We start from the raw sequence: 19,987 nt of genomic DNA on the forward strand, positions 1-19,987 counted from the left end.
TATCTGCATTGCCTCATTAACTTCAGTGGAGCTACATTGATTTACACCAGTGGCTCTCAAACTTTTTTACTGGTGACCCCTTTCACATAGCAAGCCTGAGTATGACCCCCCCTTTATAAATTAAAAACACTTTTTAATATATTTAACACCATTATAAATGCTGGAGGCAAAGCAGGGTTTGGCGTGGATGTTGACAGCTCGCGACCCCCCATGTAATAATCTCGTGACCCCCTGAGGCGTCCCAACCAACAATTTGAGAACCCCTAATTTACAGCATTGTTTGTTTAGTAACTGACAGTAGATTAATATCTTGTAAGGTCCCTTTAAAGCTTCCTAGAAAAATCTTTACAGAAGAATATACTGAAAGTCGTATAAAGATTGGCTAAAAATTACTTTCATATCAGCCTTGTCAGCATCCTTCTGTGGCCTGCACACTTTGTGTCTTGGGACTCCCAAAGGTTTGTAAAGGGATACTGTCAAGTCAAATGTGGCCCAAAATTTAGGCTATGTTAAACAAGCTGTTACAAACCTAAGGCCAGTAAAAATGTTCCCATTTAAAAAATAGAAAGCAATATCCCACCTTCAGAGTTTGCTATCTTAGTGTTCCAGTACTTGAGAATCTGAAATCAAAATGTACTATAATTGGTGAAATTCCATTAATTTCCATTGTCATAGCTAAGAGGAATGCAAGAAACAAGTAAACCAAATTAAAAACATAATGCCAGATTTTGCAGCTTTTACTTCTGTGGATTTGTTTGTACTCCTCAAATAGTCCCACTGGTTTCAGTGTGTTTAGTCACTGAGTATTGTGTTAGGCCCCCTGCAGGCACTTCCACATAGGCTTAACTGTACTGTTGTGAGGAGCTCCATGAGTAGTAAAGTTAAGCATGCGAGTAATTGTTTGTAGGATCAGTGACATACTTAGTGGATAAATGTGAGTAAGGGTAGCAAAATCTGGCCCTAAGATCAGGGTGGAATTGATTTAAATCACTAGTCAGGAAGACTCGATTTAATCATGGTTTTCTACATAAAAGTGCATTCTTGTTGTTGTTATAACCTTAATACATATTCTTCACAACTCAGAGATAGATGTAGGTTTCATTTTTAGAAGGTACACACTATACATTTTTAAACAGTGATTTATTTTGAAAACCTTTCAGATTAGTTTTACAGCTATATCAGAAAATGAATGATTGGTTATTTCATTTACTAAAGGTAATTGAAGCAGATAGTTCATCTCCCAATGACTTCATTAATATTTGGAGGATTTTCTTGCCATGCTGTATTAGGAGGAGAACATCACCAGACAGACATTTAAATTGTTTTATTTAACAAAAACAACAATGTTAAGTATTCTGGATTTTTTTTTTCAACAGCAAACATATAATATTTTAACAAAACAAGCATATGTCCCTCGCTTCTCACATTTATCTCCAGACTTCTTCTCCTTGTCCAGATCTATTCCGCCCCCAACGATCTTCTATTCATTGAACTTCTTGAAACTTTCCACTTTTAGAGAGAAGTAAGGGATTGACTCTGTGTACACAGATTTTCAGTGAAACAATAGAGTTGAGGTCTGTTATTTCTCACCTCTATATATTATTTATTTATTTAAAAACATTTTTGCTGTTAACAAGCATGTTACCTCTGGAAACACAAATCCACAGTTTGAGAACTGCAAAACTAGGTATCTTCTAGACTGAGCACTGAGTCCCATTGGGTAGATAGAAAGATTAACCTAAATAATCTATACAAAGCCACTGGAACCCCATAAGATTGGGTCCCTAACCCGTGAACTATTGGAACTCATGTACAAAACTTTTCTTAAACATTACATGAATATATTGTCTCATACTATAGAATTAGAATTTATAATCCTATACCATGATGAGCTATCTTTGAGGTATAATGTATCTTAATTAAAACCATCTTTAGATGGGTTTTTTTGCTCAAAAAGCATTTTTATCAAAAAAATCAGATTTAAATAAAAAAATCAGATTTTTTAAAAAATCATTGATATTTATCCACCCTGCCTCAGATACTAACAAATAAGGTGGATTTGTATTTTTCTCGTTTTTAATAATCTATGACAGTGTTGGGCAACCTGTGGCCCATCAGGGTAATCCGCTGGCGGGCTAGGAGACAGTGTTTACATTGACCGCCCGCAGGCACGGCTGCCCGCAGCTCCCAGTGACTGCGGTTTGCCGTAACCGCAGCCACTGGGAGCTGCGGGCGGCCATTCCTGCGGGCGATCAATGTAAACACTGTCTCGTGGCCTGCCAGTGGATTACCCTGACAGGTTGCAGGTTGCCCACCACTGATCTAAGATGACATGAGTGGTGTAGGTAAAGAAATGTTAGCTTACACTATATCAGGGGTTCTCAAACTGGGGGTTGCGAGGTTATTAGATGGGGGGGTCATGAGTTGTCAGCCTCCTCCCCAAACCCTGCTTTGCATCCAGCATTTATAATGGTGTTAAATATATACAAACTTTTTTTTTAATTTATAAGGGGGGGCGGGTCGCACTCAGAGACTTGCTGTGTGAAAAGGGTTACCAGTACAAAAGTTTGAGAACCACTGCACTATATGATTCTTAAATTGACAGTGTTCCTTTAGGCATTTGTATAGATTGGATGCAAACTGAAAGGCTTAATTTGAAATGATAAAGAATTATGTGAATGTACTATGTCCAATGACTGACTTGCTTGCCAGAGTCTGAGGGTGGGGCAGAATAAAAACATGTCTTAATTATAGAGTATCTCTGTCTATTTTCACAGCTGCACCATTAGTGAAATATGCAATAGACATCAAAATTCCACTGTGCATGGTTTGTATGTGCTGCACCTGCCAGTCCCACGATCTTAGTGCTAATTGGGGATAGGTGTGTGTATGGGGCTGGGGTGTGTGCTCAGACACACAAGCAATGTAGGAGGACTACATGAGGTTTATCCTGTTGGAAATAAATTAGTATAGTGTACCATGAAAATGATGTGTAAGTGCATACAGAACACAGGATTACCTTCTGTCTCCTTTCTTTATCATAGATAATTGTAGCAACATGGGAAAGAGATTTATACTGTGCTCATTTGAAGCTGACCAAGCAATTTAGAAGAGATGAAATATGGATTTATTTCTGGAGAGAAGAATGTTCTCCTGCTAAAATGCCATTAATTGCTTTATTATTTAAGGCACAAATTATAGTCTGCAATTATTTAGTCTTTTTTTTAATTACATCAATACAGTTGATGTAATTTACCATAGACAGATTTTTCTGTCAGAAAGAGAATGATGTACCTGCTAAGGAAATAAATTAACTGAAACCAGCTGATCTTTTGATTCTGTCTATATTGACACATATATATATTATTTATTTAATTTTAAAAAAATTAAACAGGATTTGCTTAAATAAATTAAGGCATTGCTCAGAAACTATTGCTATGTTCTTTTGTGTTACTCAGTAAATAGCATCTGTCACTTATATTGCAGTAGCACCCAAATGCCCCAGTCATGATCAGGGCCCCAATGTGCTGAGTCCTGTAAAACCCAAGTGAAGACAAGTCCTTAACTGGAAGAGCTTACAATTTAATGATAGACAGACAGATCCACTGGCTGGGGAGCCAGTAATTTCAGGATCCAGTTCAAAATTCTGCTTCTCAACCCTGCTTTTATTTTTAAAATCCTTTATAGCCTTGATGTAAGCTCCTTCTTGAGTATGGTCTCTGTCTTCTGAGCTCTTCTCCTTCCACTTGTCTTATATCAGTCTCTTTACTGTATCTTCTCAATCTCATCACCTTCTCTTCTGCAGTTCCCATTGTTCCAAGTAACATTCCTGTATTTCTCTGCCCCAGGGGTTCTCTGTCACATTCAAATGTCATCTTAAACTATATCTTTTCTCCCTCGCCTGTGTCTCTTTATTTTTCTGTGTTATTAGCCTAACAACTGCCTGCTTTAATTTGTTCACCTGAAAGGGCCAAACATAAGTTGACGCCTGAAAAATATGCTCTTGCACATACCACACTTGATAATGCAAGGATAATTATTCATTTTGTGTGTACCAAACCATCTGGTGTGTGGATGCAGCTTTGCTGTTAACTCAGAGCTGAATTAAGAAAATTTGGGGCCCCTCATAGCCCAGCCCCCCTACCTGATTGCCTCACCCATCCTTGAGGTGAAAGCACATTTCAGGGTTAAGATGAATAAGTTGTCACATGCCTCTTGGAATTATTTCTGTCATTGATTATGTTCACCTCACATTTTCAAGATTTTTTTTGTCCACGAGGGCTAGAAAAATATATTTGTAAATGGAAGCTAAGATTCAAATCTCATCACGTCACTCCAAGAGCTGGGTCATTAGACACTGGCCTATGTTGTGTATGCTTTAATCCAGCCCTTTGAAATTGCCCTTACATCACTCTTTGACTATACCAGGGATTGGCAATCTTTGGCACGTGGTCCGTCAGCAGATTTCCCTGACAGGCCACGTGCCAAAGGTCCCTCAGCCCGCGCTGCTTCCTGCAGCCCCCATTGGCCTGGAACGCTGAACCGCGGCCAGTGGGAGCTGCAATTGTCCAAACCTGCAGACGCTGCAAGTAAACAAACCATCCTGACCCACCAGCAGATTTCCCTGATGGGCCGCGTGCCAAAGGTTGCTGATCCCTGGGCTATACCATAAACATATACTGATCGTTAACTTGAATTCAATCCTGAAAAGCATTTTGGGCAATAGTTTGTATTAGGGACACCTTGTATGTTAGGTATATTACAATAGAGGCCTATATATGCATACTATTTGGCTATCATCCATTTGTTGGTAATAGTGTATGAACTGAGGTAAACTAGTTGTTCTGGATTCTAGTTGCATTCCAAGGGAAAGGGTTAAGAATGCAGCATCTTTATTTTTAGTTTTCTATAGGTGTATTTCATTCCGATTTGAAAGAGCTGTATTTCTTGTATTTTTCTGAATACACAGAGATAGGAATGGTCTTGAGAATAGAAAATTGACAATTGAGCCATTGTTCCCTGCTCATTCTTAGGTCTGCATGATGGTACTATATCAGTTGGTATCCATTGCCCTAGTAAGATTGTTGAATTACCGGTGACCTCGTGTCAGTTATGTTTCCATTGTTGGGGAAAATAATAGCTTTTAGTAGACTACTTCTGTTGCATATTTATGTGGATGGTGTCTGGTAGGGGTCAAGCTTTGAAGAGAGAACCTGTAAAAATGAGATTGTTAGGAAGCAGTGAGAGAGTAAATGGGGTAAGCTACACATAAGAGTGAGGGAGATGTCTGTGAAGGAAACTGCATGAGAATAGGGAGCATCTGAAAAAGACATGGGGAGGCTGAAAGAAATAGTTTCAAAGATCATCAAACTTTTAAAAAGAAAATCCATGCAACACTATGTGTTTCTTGCCTGCTCTGTTTTACTTCATTCATTGTTGTCTGGGTTGTTTTTTCTCTTTCCCTCTCCTTATTCAGAACATGACCTTCTAAAATGAGTCCTTGTGGCTTGAGAGCACTTTCCCAAAATCTACTCTCTATATGTGTCTTGCAACACTCATGCACTGTTCCTTTTGGCTGAACTCCCAGTCCAAAAATACGCCCCCTCCATGCAGTTTTCAGTTGTGTTGGCAAGTGAAGAGTTTATTTTGATGTGGTATCATTTCTATCATTTTGTATATTTCAATTATTGCAGTTTATCTATTTTTAACCTGTTAGGGATCTAACTTCCTCAATCTCTTGTCATAACCTAAATCTCTGGAATCTAGTTTGCTGGCATTGCTCTGTTCCTGTGCATTGCACCCTTTCAGGAAGGATTATTATTCTTGCTTGATATGATAATTCAGTCAGCCGTACCTAGGAATGACATGACCTCCTTTGACTTGACTTGTATTACTTCAGAAATGCCATTTAAACAGCACCATATTTTTGATGCGACCACCACACTTACACATTGGTGTGGAGGGTTTACTCTGCGTGTGTGCGATAAAGCCCATATCTGTTTCCCTGGTCAATATGCTGCAGCACCTTTTCTATTTAAAAGAGATTCCTCATTTTATTCTGTTCTCCAAGTTCCATTATTTGCCTCTTTTTCCCCCACAATACAGACGAAGATCTATTCTAATCCTGTCTGATGATTATATACATCCCTGTGGTGTGTGTTGGAAAAACGAAGCTTGGTTTTGGCAGACCTTTTATATTTTTGGCTTGATGCACTCTAGACAGCAGCTCTTGCACCAATATTGAAGTACATGCTATCTTGTCACTGTTCTTGATTTCAGCCTCCTGTCTTGCAGTCGTGGCTGGGAAAGCTGGGGCCATGCTTGTCTGGGACACCAAGAAAGGAAACCCTTCTAAATTGTAGATTGTGCTCCAACTGAGCACTAGAGTCACATGTATGCATTTCTAAGTGCCTTTCTCTGTGAAACCTAAACTTACCTGGAAGTCCTGAAAACTTGGATATAAAGCTAAAGAATGAAGCATAGTGCTCACTGGGAGCATGGATTGCAGCTTTTCTGTTGCATTTGAGACCATAGTCGATACGTCTGTCAAGATAGTTTTTTGTTGTTGCTATAATAAATGGTGTCAATCCTAAGATCTAGGTGCTTGTATACATAAAGCAAGAGAGGGTGCACATGTTGGGAGGGGGGATGGCTCAGAGGAAGAGAAAACAAAGGAACACAGGAATTGCTATATTGGGTCAGAAGCATGGTCCATCTAGTTGCAGTATACTAGTGGTCCCCAAACTATGGGGCAGAGCCCCCTAAGGGGGTGTATCGGAACATTCAGGAGAAGAGGGTGCACGGTAGGGCCTGGGCCAGACCCCATGTGGGGGCACAGATGGAATGCCACACTTCTAGCCCTTCTCTGGCACCAGACCAGCTCCTCTCCCATCCTGGTTTAGTCCTCAGTCCTGTTCTGCCTCCAGACCCAGCTCCACTCTGCCTCCAGCTCTGCCCCCAGACCAGCTCCACTGCCAGCCCCCATAGAGTGTAGGCAGGGAGTGGCATGCTTCCAGCTCCACTCCACCCTATCCCCAGACCAGCTTCTCCCCCAACCCTGTTCAGCCCTCAGGCCAGCCCAGCTCCACCCTGCCCCCTGCTCTGCCCCCATTCCCTCTCCACCCGCAGACCAACTTTGCTTCTAGCCCCGATTTCTCCCCCATCCCCAGTTCCACCCCAGCTCCATCTTCAGCCCAAGCGCCGATGCTGAGGAAGCCTTGATTGTGCCGTAATGGAGGGTGGGGTGTGGAAAGATTCCGGAAATGGTAAGGGGAGTGTGACTGGAAAAGTTTTGAGCACCACTGTAGTATACTCTCTATTCGAGGCCAGCTCTAGATGCTTCAGTGAAAGGTGCGAGAACCCCACACTTGGCAAGTGTGGTATAGTCAAATCTAGCTAGTAACTGGTAGCTATTTCTAAAATGTACTTAAAATAGCTTTTCCACACACTACAGTGTTGCAGATTTAAATTCAGTATATTTAGACCTTCCAGGGCTAGAAACCGATGCTATTAGAAAGGAGACTTCCTGGCTTTCTACTGTATAAAGCTCTACGGTATTGAGTTTCCATAGTATAAAACTCCTTTTTTCAAGCTCCAAAGGGCCATAAAACATTGAACCTAAAGCCTGTCATTGTCCCCAGACTGAATGTTTCCCCTCTTAAGTTTTAGAACACATGTAGATTTTGGAGAAGAGAGGAACATATCTCTTAGTTTAATTTATTATCATCTGGGATCCCAGAAATCCATTTCCCACAGAAAAATGCAGAATTTGTGTTTTTACAGAGAAACTTTAGTTTTTACATTTTGTGAAAAAATAATCATATATTAACTACATTTTACTGGAAGTACCAATGTCACTTATGTAATGCGCGCAACCTCCCCCTCTTGTGGTTGACTTTTGAATGCGCTTTACATTTACAGCTTATCTGATCAGACTGGGTCCAGATTGGATAATCAGGAGGATTGACAAAAAGCTTTCTGTCCGTTATTTTAGGATGGGGTAGGGGACTCGGGTGGACAGCCCCACTGCTGTCAGCCCCAGGCGGCTGGTGGTTCGGTTAATATGGAGAGCTGGATAATGGAGGCTTGGTTAAACGGGGTTCTTCTGTATATCAATAAAACATGGTGTTCAACTGATACCTATATATTTTGGGGCTAGGGAAATTAAAGTTCAACGTTTCATTTTAATTGTGGAAAAACGGGGATTTTTATGGTTTGTTTTTTTATCAGAAAATTTTGGGGGGAGCGTTTTATCACAGAAAACTAGGATCCCTGATTATCATTCAGAATGCTGTAGTGCGTAGAAGCCAGCCAGGTCAAGGTCCCATTGTGCTATGCACTACATGAAACAATAATGACTGCCATAAGGTGCTTATAGGCTAATTTATGTGTTTCAAATGGCAATTGTCAGGAGCTACTCAGGATTTTAGAATGTTGGACTAAGGGGTGGGAGATGGACTGGTGAGAAGAGTGCACGCAAGGCAGCCAGGTGTGCAGTTATATAAATACCACCACCACTGCCACCTGTGGGGGGGTGAATCAGTAGATACAAACACACACATCCTATGTGATGTTGACATTCGTCTACTATATTGCAGAGCTAAACAAAAAATTACATTTTCCAGGCATGGCTGACCACCTCACCTGCACTCTGCCCACTAATCAGTCTCTGCCAATACTACTCCTGATAGTTATCATTCTGACAACAAATTCATCGAAAACCTCTTAGAGAAATGTCCTCTCTTCTCAAAATATGGAATCCCTCTGCTCCACCCTTCCCACAAGCACGTGGGGACACACTCTCCTACCAGCATCTCATAGCTAAGGAAAGATAATATTCGGCCTTGGAGCAGGGAAAGGTTTAAGCTCTGATAATTAAGTACTGCAATCAGGAGCCTTGTGGATTAGAAGGTAAAGTATCTTAGCTTTTCAGTGAGACAGAAGCAGAGACAACACTTGGTCCTAGCCCTTGAGGGTACTAAGGAAGCGGACTTTGAAATTGAGATATGATTTACAGAAAAGTTATTTTAGGTAACTTTTAGAGATTGTAACATTTTTACAAGTTATCATTTTTATGTTGCTTTGAGGCATGTGTGCAGTTGGACCTCCTGCAATATAGGTGGAAGGTCAGAAAAAGAGTAATAATTAAATTATGGAAAATGCTCTAAAATATTCTTTAAAAAAGAAGTCTGAAATGTTGCATATGCACAATATGTGTTGGTATGATATGGTGTCAGGGTTTTATTGGCATTCTTTCAAATGACTTGCATAATTCATTTATGGATTTGCTGCTTATTAGTGGTATGGTCACCTAAAACTCATACCATTAAAGCCTTTATATCACACTACATTATCAGATGATATCTGAGTAAGAATATGTACTGTCTGAATCTGAATTCTTCCTATGTCATCAGATGTTGCTTAGGGCATGAACAAGGCTCCGCCATCCCTGTCTATCCTGCACTGCTTTTTCCATGTCCTTTAAATCCCATAAACTTTCCCTCTGAGTAGAGTTTGGCACAGGGACTCTTTCAGTTGGTCCTTTTTGAATGTTCCTCTAGTTGCCCAATGACACAGCTGCCATGGCAGATGCTCTGGCATCATTCTGGACACATGTCCCAGATACTTCTGTTGTCTCTTCTGGGTAACTGGCGGTAAGGGGTTGTTGAAGTCTGACAAATCACAGCATTTTTTATAAATCCAAAATTTGGGTGCAACATACAGGGAGACTTCATTGGTGTTGGAGTGCCTCTTCAGCTGAAGAATACTGCTGAGATTTGTTGAGATTTCACAGTAGTGAATCCCAAAAATGGTTGAGTGTTGAGAGACTTAGGAATCAGGGGAAGAGGATTAAATGGCTTGTTTAATAGTTTTGAGCCTCTGATTTAAGTGCATAAATATTTTCCTTTTCCCCCCTACATCTTTCTGTATTTTTTTTTTTTTGTGACGTGTATTTTATGGGAAAAGTGAATAAAAGTTGTTTAAGAAATTTACAGGAGGAAATTTTCCATCTGTGGCATAATGGGCTCTTCAGAAATAAGAAACTAATTATTACCAATAATTACAGGTTGTTTGGTCAACTTTCTTCTGTATTATAGCAGTGGCATCTGCACAGTCTTTTAATAAGTTTTCTCTTGACGCAACCCTGAGGGTCTGACATGGACCTGTGATAGCCATCAACCTTACCTTCTAATGTGGGGGTGCAGCAGCCCTTTGAAACTGCTGCGTTTACGTAGTGTAGCTCCCTCAGGTCCAGGAACAAGCCAACGGCATACAAATGATAATGGATCTTCTGCTTGGTTGTACTATATATTTGTTTTGGAGTAGTGCCTGGAGGCCCCAAGTGTGATTAGGGCCTTGGAGTGCTAGGCACTGTACAAATACAGAAACAGTCCCTGCCCCCAAGATCTTGCAGTTAAGAGTGGGAGAAAAGGAATATGATTTCCATTTTAGAGATGGGGAACTGAGACACAGCGTTTAAGTGCTTTGCCCAAGGTCACACAGGGAGTCCATAGCATGGCTAGGAATTGAAGTCCCAGGCCAGAGCCTTAACCACAGAATAGTTGTGCCTCACTATGGTTAGACTGACTTTTTCTGACATATTGTCTCTTTCCAGTTACACCTGAGAAGATTTGGGAACTTTGTCCAATGAGCAGTGAAGCTTTGATTATATACTGCTAAAGTTATTTTAAAAGTTAGCTTTTGATTTCCTTTTCAGTGTACCTGGAAGCGCTGTCAAAAAGCTACATCTGACCCAGGTTTTATTTCAAGGGGAGAGGTATCTCAGTAATAGTAGTAGTAGATTGTCAGTCTACCTATACATAGCCATTTAGTGAATAGAGCAGTATGTGGAACTTTCTTTGATGTATACTTATGGAAGAAGAGTTCTATCATTCTTTAGTTTCATCTCTCGTCACTGCTCTCCTCTCCCAACATGTACAAGCCTTTGCTGTAAGCATTTCCCAACATGTGATCAGATCGGTAGCTACTTTGAATGATTTAAGCAGGTGTATGTTCCACCTGCACGTTTTTGTTTTCTATTAATAGCTGTGTCTTGATCCCATAACAGTCTCATTTTATATTTCTGCCTATTTGGTATTTCAAGACTGTTTAGGAGAAGAGCTGTGTATCCATCTGTATGTCTACAGTGGGGTATAGGGCCAGTATTAGTGCAATGCAAGAGTTCATTGAAGAAAATGTAATGGCAGCATGACCTCATTTAAAAAAAATCTAATATGGATTTTTCCAAAAGAATAAGCAGACTGAGGAAATGGGCCTTGAGCCAGGCTATGTAATATTTTACCCTAACACAGCATCAGTCAAACTTCCAAGCTGGTTTAAAAGGCTGTTTGAGGCTTTTTGTGGTTTGTTGAGAGTGGCCCTTTAATTATAAAAAAAAAAAGTTTGTGTACAGAACTAGCAAATGAACTCCTCCATCAGAAAGTAGGTCAGTCAGTGACCTCCCAGTAGTATGAAGCAGCAGTTTATAGTGTAACTGACAGCTCAGCAGCACTAAACCTCACTGTCTCCAGGAAACTTGTCATGACAAATGTAAACACATTATATCCTGTATTCCTCTTATTTATTTATTTTCATTGCCACACTAGAAACCACAAACTGTCGCTATGCATCCCCTTTCTTCACCCCTTCTAGTCTCCAGAGGGAAATGCCTTGTAACGTACCTAATAATTTTTATAAGCCTTTGTAATGAGCAAGGCATTCAAACAGGTTTTTTGACAACTGAAATTGAACACTTTGGGTCAGACCTGAATAAAATCCAAACCAACATGTCCCTGATGGGGAAGAAACTTATGCGTAAGGTAGGAACTGAATTATAGGGGACCAAGTATCCTTGCCTTGCGTCCCCTCATGGGGCATGAGACTCTTGCTTACACCCATGCGATTTGTCTGTGCTTGTGTTGCTAACATCGGTAGCTATATTGCTAAGGAGATAACGTTTTTTTGTCACGATTCCCATTTTTTCCCTAGGAATTACCTTATTGAGTTTTCCTCATAGGTTTCCATGCAAATCTGCAGACAGTTTACTTTACTTTAAAATGGTGAGGGAATATATCTCCCCTTAATGTTAACTTAAATTCATATTTTCATTTGCTGGGATATGATAAGTCTCACAGTTTTAATTATTTTGCTTGGCTTACACCTATATTACTTTGAAAATCTGAGTGGATTGAGGGGTCAAGAATGGATTGGGCCAATACGTTTGCGTGTTGAGATTTCTAGTTGCAGTATTGTGTTTCAGTAGGTGCAGTGTGTGTGTGGGGGGGGGGGGGGGGGGGGGGGGGGGGACAGTTCTCTGAAAGCCATAGAGCTAATTCTTTCCCTTGGTTTGGAGTCAGGTTTGAGGTGAGTTAGTTGTGCTTGAAGTAGAAAATGATCTGGTTTAAATATTCTCCCTAAAATCATCATAAAAGTTCTATGAGTCACCAAGTGGTTGGCATCCTTGGGGATGTTTAACCACAGAGATCACAACACCAACAACAAATGGATGTTTATCTGGAGACAAGGTTAATGTATTAACTTTTCTTCTTAATAAACACTTTTAATATTTTTTTTTCTTGCTCTTCTCCAAATGCTGTCTAGTTTTGTTGTTCACTTTCTGGTGCTGAGTGGCCCAGAAATGTACACAGAATTCTAGGTTCTCTTTCACCAGTGTCCTACAGGGAGGGATTTTTGCGATGTGATACCTCCAAAGCTCTAGGTGATACCTTTATTATGAGAGAACATCACCTGGAAGACTGGATTGTTATTGAACTGAGTCTTTAAGTCAACTTTTGCAGTGGAACAAAAATACATAGCCATGTGAAGTGTCTGACAATAACTGGTGATGTTAAGTCTAATAATTCTTTTGTGCCTTATCAGCGATTTTTAAATTAGTTACCTCTGTTTTTACACATCAGGTTAAAATAAAAAAAGCCTGACATTGCTCATGCCAAGAGTAGGGCTTGGGTGTGAGAGCAATCTGAGGACTACACTTGTTCGTCCTTCTTAAAACCCAAACACTTTACCAAAACTGGAGGATTTTAATTAGGTTTGAACAGTGCAGCACAAATTCAACAGGAGGCTGGACAGATTTAATAGACCAACAAGGATAGCTTTTTATCTGGGTGCTTATGGCCAACTTCCTCACTGATGTGTCCTACATCATAATTAATGCTACATATAAATATAATACTTCATGCACAGGGACCCAACCTTTCCCTCACTTAGCTTTTTTCTCTGAAGCAGAAAGCCACTTCAGAATCATGGAGGTGGAGGGGATGGGGTTTTTTTAGGCCCTTCCCAATAGTTTCCACATGTAAAGCAGTACAGGTTAAGGTTCAGTTTTGGTTCAGCCCAGTTTGAACATCTCACAGTCCCTTTAAAGGTTAAGAAATGAAAGAGGTTTTTGAAGCCTCCACTCAGTTAAAAACAAAGAGTTTTTCCCCTCTCAAGTGCTGGAGAATGGCTCTATCAGAATGTCCAAATTAACCGCTTTCCTATTTGCTGGTGGGTGGAATGTCTCTCAACGGTACTGCTGATGACAGTGGTGACCTTTAAATTACACGAAGACAATTGTACAGCATAAATAGGGAAATTACCCACTTTCTTTTTAGCCATTGATGTCATTTGTCTTGGGAGTGAGGAAATTTTGATAAAACCGATGAGCGTTGCATTGTTTGGGTTATAGTAGAAACTGTAAGTTGAAAAAATGATACACAGGGAGTAATAATGCTGAATCCTATTCCCTTGTCTCAACTATAGGACTTTTGATTTTCAATATAAATATCAAATCTAGGCAATGTTTCACTATGTTTCACAGTATATTATCTGGTATGTTATCACCTTAAATATGAGTGGCATGAGGAATGCAGAATACGATCCAAATGTTCCCTTCTGATTCTGGAATCCCGGGCATGGGACTATAGAAGTGAATGTGTTCTTCGCGGGGTGCTCCTGACCCCGTGGAAACTGCTCTGAACATGGGGAGGATGTGGGGCTCTCGGGTCAACCAACTTCCTAGCAGATTCCCTCCTTCCCTCAACCTGCAGGCAGAGCAGCAGTTACTTCATACTTAGTCCCTAGTAATTTACTTGGTCTCCGCTCCCATGCTGATGAACCCCTGTCCCCATCACAAGCTTCAGTGACAGGCATCCCCTCCTCCTGCAGAAGTTGAGCTGTCAAAGGTGCGGGGTTGAGAGGAACAAACAATGGTACAAACAAGGGACCTATCCATGTAATGCACCTGGCTTCCAGTGGATCCCTCAGTACTCACAGGTAGAGTTGGGTTAAAAAAAAAAAATTCAATTTCAGACTCTTATGACAAAAACCAGACAAACATTCCACTAAAAATGTATGCAAAGATTCATCCCATTTGGAGTTTATCTTCCACCCCCTATCCCCCCCCACCCCCCCCCCCCAGTGGCAATAAAGTGCACAGGAGAGTCAGGACCCATAATTTGGATAATCCAGGTAATTTTCAATGTAATAATTTAGATTTTCAACAGTAGGAAGAAAATTAATGTTACCATCTGTGTAGAACAGAAGAAAGTCCTAGCAAACTGCTGAAGTAGTCTAGTTAATACTTTGGCTGTCTTCTGTTTCAACCTCATGGCTTGATGGACTGGGCCCAGTGGTATAGTATATTCATGTGATGCATTCTAAGTATATAGAACTGTTTGGTAGTGCTGTTTTTTTCACTTGATTGCTTTGTGTTTAGAGAAGCAATCTAAGCTAATTGAGCATGGATTATATCATTTCAGTCAGCAGCACAGATAATGTCCAGCTTGCCCGCATGACGTAAACGTGTAATGCTTAGTAGTAGTCTCAGTGTCTCTGTTTCCATTAGATTTAGAAGAGTAATCAATTTCACTTGTCAGAATAAGGTCTCAGGTGGTGCAGAAATTCTTTACTGGAGCATATACAGGTTGTGTACAAGTAGGAGTGGCTGTGTGTGTGTGCAAATCAACTTTGTGCATGCATGCAATGCAATGCTAGTGTTTTGTGTAGTGCCAACCTGAAATCAAGTCTCAAAAACCAGGAGTTAGGGCTTCTACTACATTGCTAAAATAGTTTGATATGTAAGTTAACATTAACTTAAATAACGTTACCCATTTTTCTTGAAAAATGTATAGGCAAACTGTTTATGCAACGTGACCAAGTTAACAGGTCATTAAAAATCTCATTCCATTTAACATTTCATTAGTATGTAGCAGCAGTAGTTTGAACTCAAGATTGCACAGGCATCAGCTTTTGAAGAAATCTTACACAGATCACTGCTGCACCTGTTCAGCCATATGTTGAGCAAACCATTCCAGCAGTGGTGTGCAGTTTCTTATATTAACCACTTAAATGTATTGTGAGCTATCCATATGAATACCGGAAAGAAAATTAAAGTGTACGTACTGGCCTGATGTTGCAAATTAAACTTTTGAATTCTTAAATTCCCCAATAGCACATCCAGATTGCTTCCAGAAAATGTGGAACATCTTGGATTTTGAAAATTATCGCATTTATGTACGAGTAGACTGGTGGAGATGATTTGGATAATGAAGAGAATGATCACTTACCTATGTTATACTCTGGGATTAACTTCTTTTGCCATCATGGTTTTTCTACACACAGTACCCACCCTGAGTTTTTGGTTTGTTCGCCGCTTTAGGCTCCCTTGAATTTATTTTTGAATGTACTGAGGAGAAGAGCAGTTCAATGCAAAAAGTACTTAATCCTCAACTAAAGAAATCCATGTATGTAGTTCTCCTGTCATTGTTTTTCCTATCTTCTTTTGATGGCTTACTTTATTTGTGTTTGGAGCAAGTAGGAACTTTTAGGGCTTATCTGCACTACCGGTGGGATTGACGCTGCGGCGATTAATCCACCAGGGGTTGATTTAGCGGGTCTAGTGAGGACCTGCTAAATCGACTGCCGATCACTCTCCCATCGACTCTGGTACTCCACCAGAAGGAGAAGAGTAAGAGGAGTTGACGGGAGAGTTTCTCACGTCGACCAGCGTGGTGTGGACCCCGCGGTAAGTAGATCTAAGCTATGTCGACTTGAGTTACGCTACTAAGGTAACTCAAATTGCGTAGCTTAGATCGATTTCTTTTTCCCCCCGTGGTGTAGACCTGCCCTTAGTTAGCATTTCAGCAGGTGAATACTTCTCAATGAGGAGGAATACATATCAATGAGGAGCAGCGTTACCTCGTTATTGAACCAAATGTGTAAACAAGACAGATTTATCCAGACATAAACAAGGCAGATTATTTATAATATGCTATGTGTGCTAGGTACTGATGAATCCGTTTCAACCACAGTCTTTTTTTTTTCCATATGGAACCTTACAGAAGTATTCACTTGTGATATCGCGTACAAACTAGACTGTGATTAGAAACAATAAAAGCCTTTGTTGTAAGCTTTATTTTTCCATTTAAAGTGGGTGGTTGGTTGGTTTCCATGGCCATGAACAGTTAATATAGAATATTTTTCACTGGTCAGGTCTAAATGTGCTGGGAGATAGAAGAGCATGAGCACCATGCGAGGTTATTTTTCATGGCTTTCTTCATTGTTTTCATAGCTCAGGCTTCTTGGAAGGTAGTAAAGAATTTTTTTTTAAATTGAATCTTCATGAAAATAAGCACAGGTTTAACTGACAGGGGAGTAAGTTTCACAGTTCAACATGTTTTGTGAGCCCCAAATATTTGTGAAGCTTGCAAACAGGGCCGGCTCCAGGGTTTTGGCGGCCCCAAGCAGCCAAACAAAAAACAAAAAAGCCGCGATCACGATCTGCGTCGGCAATTCGGCGGGAGGTCCTTCGCTCCGAGCACGAATGAGGGACCATCCGTCGAATTGCCGCTGGGCATGCCGCCCCAAGCACCTGCTTGGTAAGCTGGTGCCTGGAGCCGGCCCTTCTTGCAAATCCTCAAACTTTGCATGCTACACCCATCCCTAATGTTCACTGTGAGGTGGCTGAAGAGAGAAAGTGTACTTTTTTTAACTAACAATTTATGACTCTGTCAACACATGACACAGTTTGTCAAAGCTTTCTGCAGCTGCTGCTGCTGCTGTGAATTAATTTTGAACATCAGTTGTGAGTGGCAAACATTTTCTGCAGTGTGAGCAACTTTTTGTACAGTGTGAGTTGTCAGAAGCTTGATGTCTATCTTAAAAAAAGGCGGAACAACTCATTGATTATTACAAAATGTATTATAGATAGAACGGCAGAAATATGAAGCACTTTTATTTCTTCCAGACCAATCAGTTAAGCCCTGACACTTGGGATTTGGGTTTTCCTCTCACAGTCAGCTAGTGTCTCATGTTAAGTAAGCAGGTCGGCTAGTGTTGTGGAACCTTGACTTTCAGACTCAGAGTCCTAAAAGTGTCTGATGTAAACTTTATTTCTACACACCCAAGACAGCTAGATTAGACGGGGGTCAGCTTTATTCTTTTTGAAATCTGGAATTTGTCTATATTTATTGATCACTTGTTTTCAGTGCTATAGAAATGAAGGCCTTTGTTTTTGATTCAGCTAAAGGAGTAAGCAATCTTAATAAAAGTTCCTAGCTCATCAGATTCAGCTGCAAAAGTTAGAAAATACCTTTTGAACTAGGACATCACCTTCCCTTTTTTAAATGAGTATGGTATCTAAAGGTGGTAACTAAACCCCCTTTTTTAGAACTCTTACATAGGGTTAAACTTCCAAAAATTCATCTGAAGTCATATGCCCCAAGACCAGTATCTGCATGTGCATTGGGATCCAGTAATTCCTTTTTAAAAAGGACTTAAAACATTTAAGGAGTGCAGCCACAGACAAAATGGATGGGTGAAAAGCTAATATGGTAAAGGACTGTGTAGTATTGTCTCCTCTTTCCTGGGCTCATTATGGTAGTAATGTTGTCAGGAGCAGTTCAGCAATAGGAGGTGATATGATGCAGATGGAATAAGGGGCTTCACTACAGTCCAAGAAGGCCAGGGAACAAGAGGATGCCTGCCTGGCCTGGACTCAATATATTCCTGCCATGCTAGCCATATTAAGTCTGAGCAAGGAACAGTTTGGCCATCAGGAAGGAGAAACTGCACAGAATATAATGCTAGATACAGGCCATGCTGCAGAAAGAAAGAGAAATACAAACATGCTGCTCATGGCTCAGTAGTTGAAATGGGAGCTGAGGAGCAGGGATTCCCTAGGGGGGACCACATCATAGACAGCAGCAAAAGTCCCAGCAGTAGGCAAATGTTTTATCCTGTATATAGTATTAAAAGTCTGACACATTTGAGCAAAATGTTGCTGTATCAATGTAGCAAAGCCTCTTTTAAAATCTTGGTGTGAGTAGAAGTTCAGTGTAGGTTCACATCTGCTGAATCTTGTCAGGATTTTCAGTTTGAAATGTCTGATAAAATCATCCTTTGCTGCCTGCAACAGATTAGCACCCACTGTAGCATTTTTCTGCTGAGTCATGAAGCATCTCGGTATTGCTTGAATTCAGAGTTTCTACGGAAACAGCTTCAAGGACTATGATGCACCTCATGAATGAATACTGTGTCACTTCATGTTATTAATCACTGTGACTACCAGAAATTTGGTCAGTACCTGCTTTTCCAAAATTACAGGAAGAATGTCATGACTTAGAGATGGCCATGGGTTTTTTTTTATTTCTTATTTTTTTGGCTTCTCAGTTTGAAAGTAGATTTGTTTTTGTAAATGTCAGTTTGATTGGTAATTCCATAGCAAGTCCCTTTTGTAAGAATTCATATTAATTTCACAAATAAGACCGAAAGCGATTATTCAGAAATAAACTGACAAATTCAAATGGATTTAAATCAAACAACAGTAGCCTCCCAACATGATGAGCATACATGTTTGCATTAATTTGACTAATCACTGAATTGCTAACACGCCTAATAATTAAAGAACATAACTGTAAAAAAAAAACCTTTCTGCCTTTTATCAACAATGGTACTTCTTTTTTCTCTTTGTTCAGTATATTTTAATCTAAACCCAAGTCATGAAATCCTGGCCCCACTGAAGTCAGTAGGAGTTTTGCCATTGACTGTAATAGAGTTTGCATTTCACCTCACTATTGTTTCAGAACATTCTAGGCAGAGCTGGCTGAAGAACATTAAAAACGTCTTGCTAATTTTTGACATTTTTATTTAAATTTTTAATGTTGGAAAAAAATTCAACCTGCTCTACATGAAATGGTTAGAAAATGGCAAATATTTTTCACAAAAAATTCATCGAAGTTTTTTAAATTCAAAGAATTTCAACTGTCTCCAGTTCTGAGCAGCCCTCCCCCACTCTCTCTATAAGCATTTACGTTCTTTACAACAGCAGATGCGAGGCTTGGTAGCTTGCTGGCTTCTTTGAGGCATAAAATCCTTTATTTTTTGTTCCTGGGTGTAGTTAGATTTGCAGTTGTGTTTGTTGTAAAAGGAGGCTTGAGAATTTTATAAATTTCCCCATCAAGCTGCTTTTGCCCCAATGTGGTGAACAAAAAGACTACTAAATTTGCATATTTCTTACAAAAGATTTTGGTTTTGTTTCCGTTTCTAGGTATAACTATAGGTGTTTCTTACGGCAAAAAAGTTTAGCCACACAACATCCAGTTGGAGATAGTAAACTGCCTAAAGCAGCAATTTGTTTGCCTGAAAAGAGTTGCCAGGGGCTGTATGTTGGGTAAGTAATTTTGCACAAGTAGTGTAAAGAGGTTTGTTTTTTGGAATCTCTCCTTACACTTTTATAGTTTAATATGCTGTCTATTTAACTGTAGCATCTAGAGCACTTATCTAAGACTCATCCCTTGGAAACATTTCCAGAACTTTGCTGGCTAATTTTGAAGCTCCTGGATACAGTGGCAAAATATTGTTCTAGGAACAAGTGCCTACACTTAAATTTAAAAAGAAATATAAAGAAAAATCCACGTGGATCTCTTTGCCCCTTGCCACCTCAGTGTGTTTGTCAGATAAATGACAATGGTGTTGTCCTCAATGGGTT

General features: G+C 40.1%; 1 protein-coding gene across 2 annotated transcripts in view; it reads left to right on the top strand.

Moving 5' to 3' along the window:
* The window catches only part of BACH2 (BTB domain and CNC homolog 2), a 253,173-nt gene that overhangs the window by 97,610 nt on the left and 135,576 nt on the right, over positions 1–19,987 (top strand). For both annotated transcript variants that reach the window (XM_034766029.1, XM_034766028.1), the window contains exon 2: positions 19,547–19,669. The gene's annotated coding sequence lies outside the window, so the exon portion shown is untranslated. The remainder of the gene's footprint in view (positions 1–19,546; positions 19,670–19,987) is intronic.

Source organism: Trachemys scripta, chromosome 3 (genome assembly GCF_013100865.1).
Source record: "Trachemys scripta elegans isolate TJP31775 chromosome 3, CAS_Tse_1.0, whole genome shotgun sequence".
In the NCBI taxonomy this organism is placed as follows: domain Eukaryota; kingdom Metazoa; phylum Chordata; order Testudines; family Emydidae; genus Trachemys; species Trachemys scripta.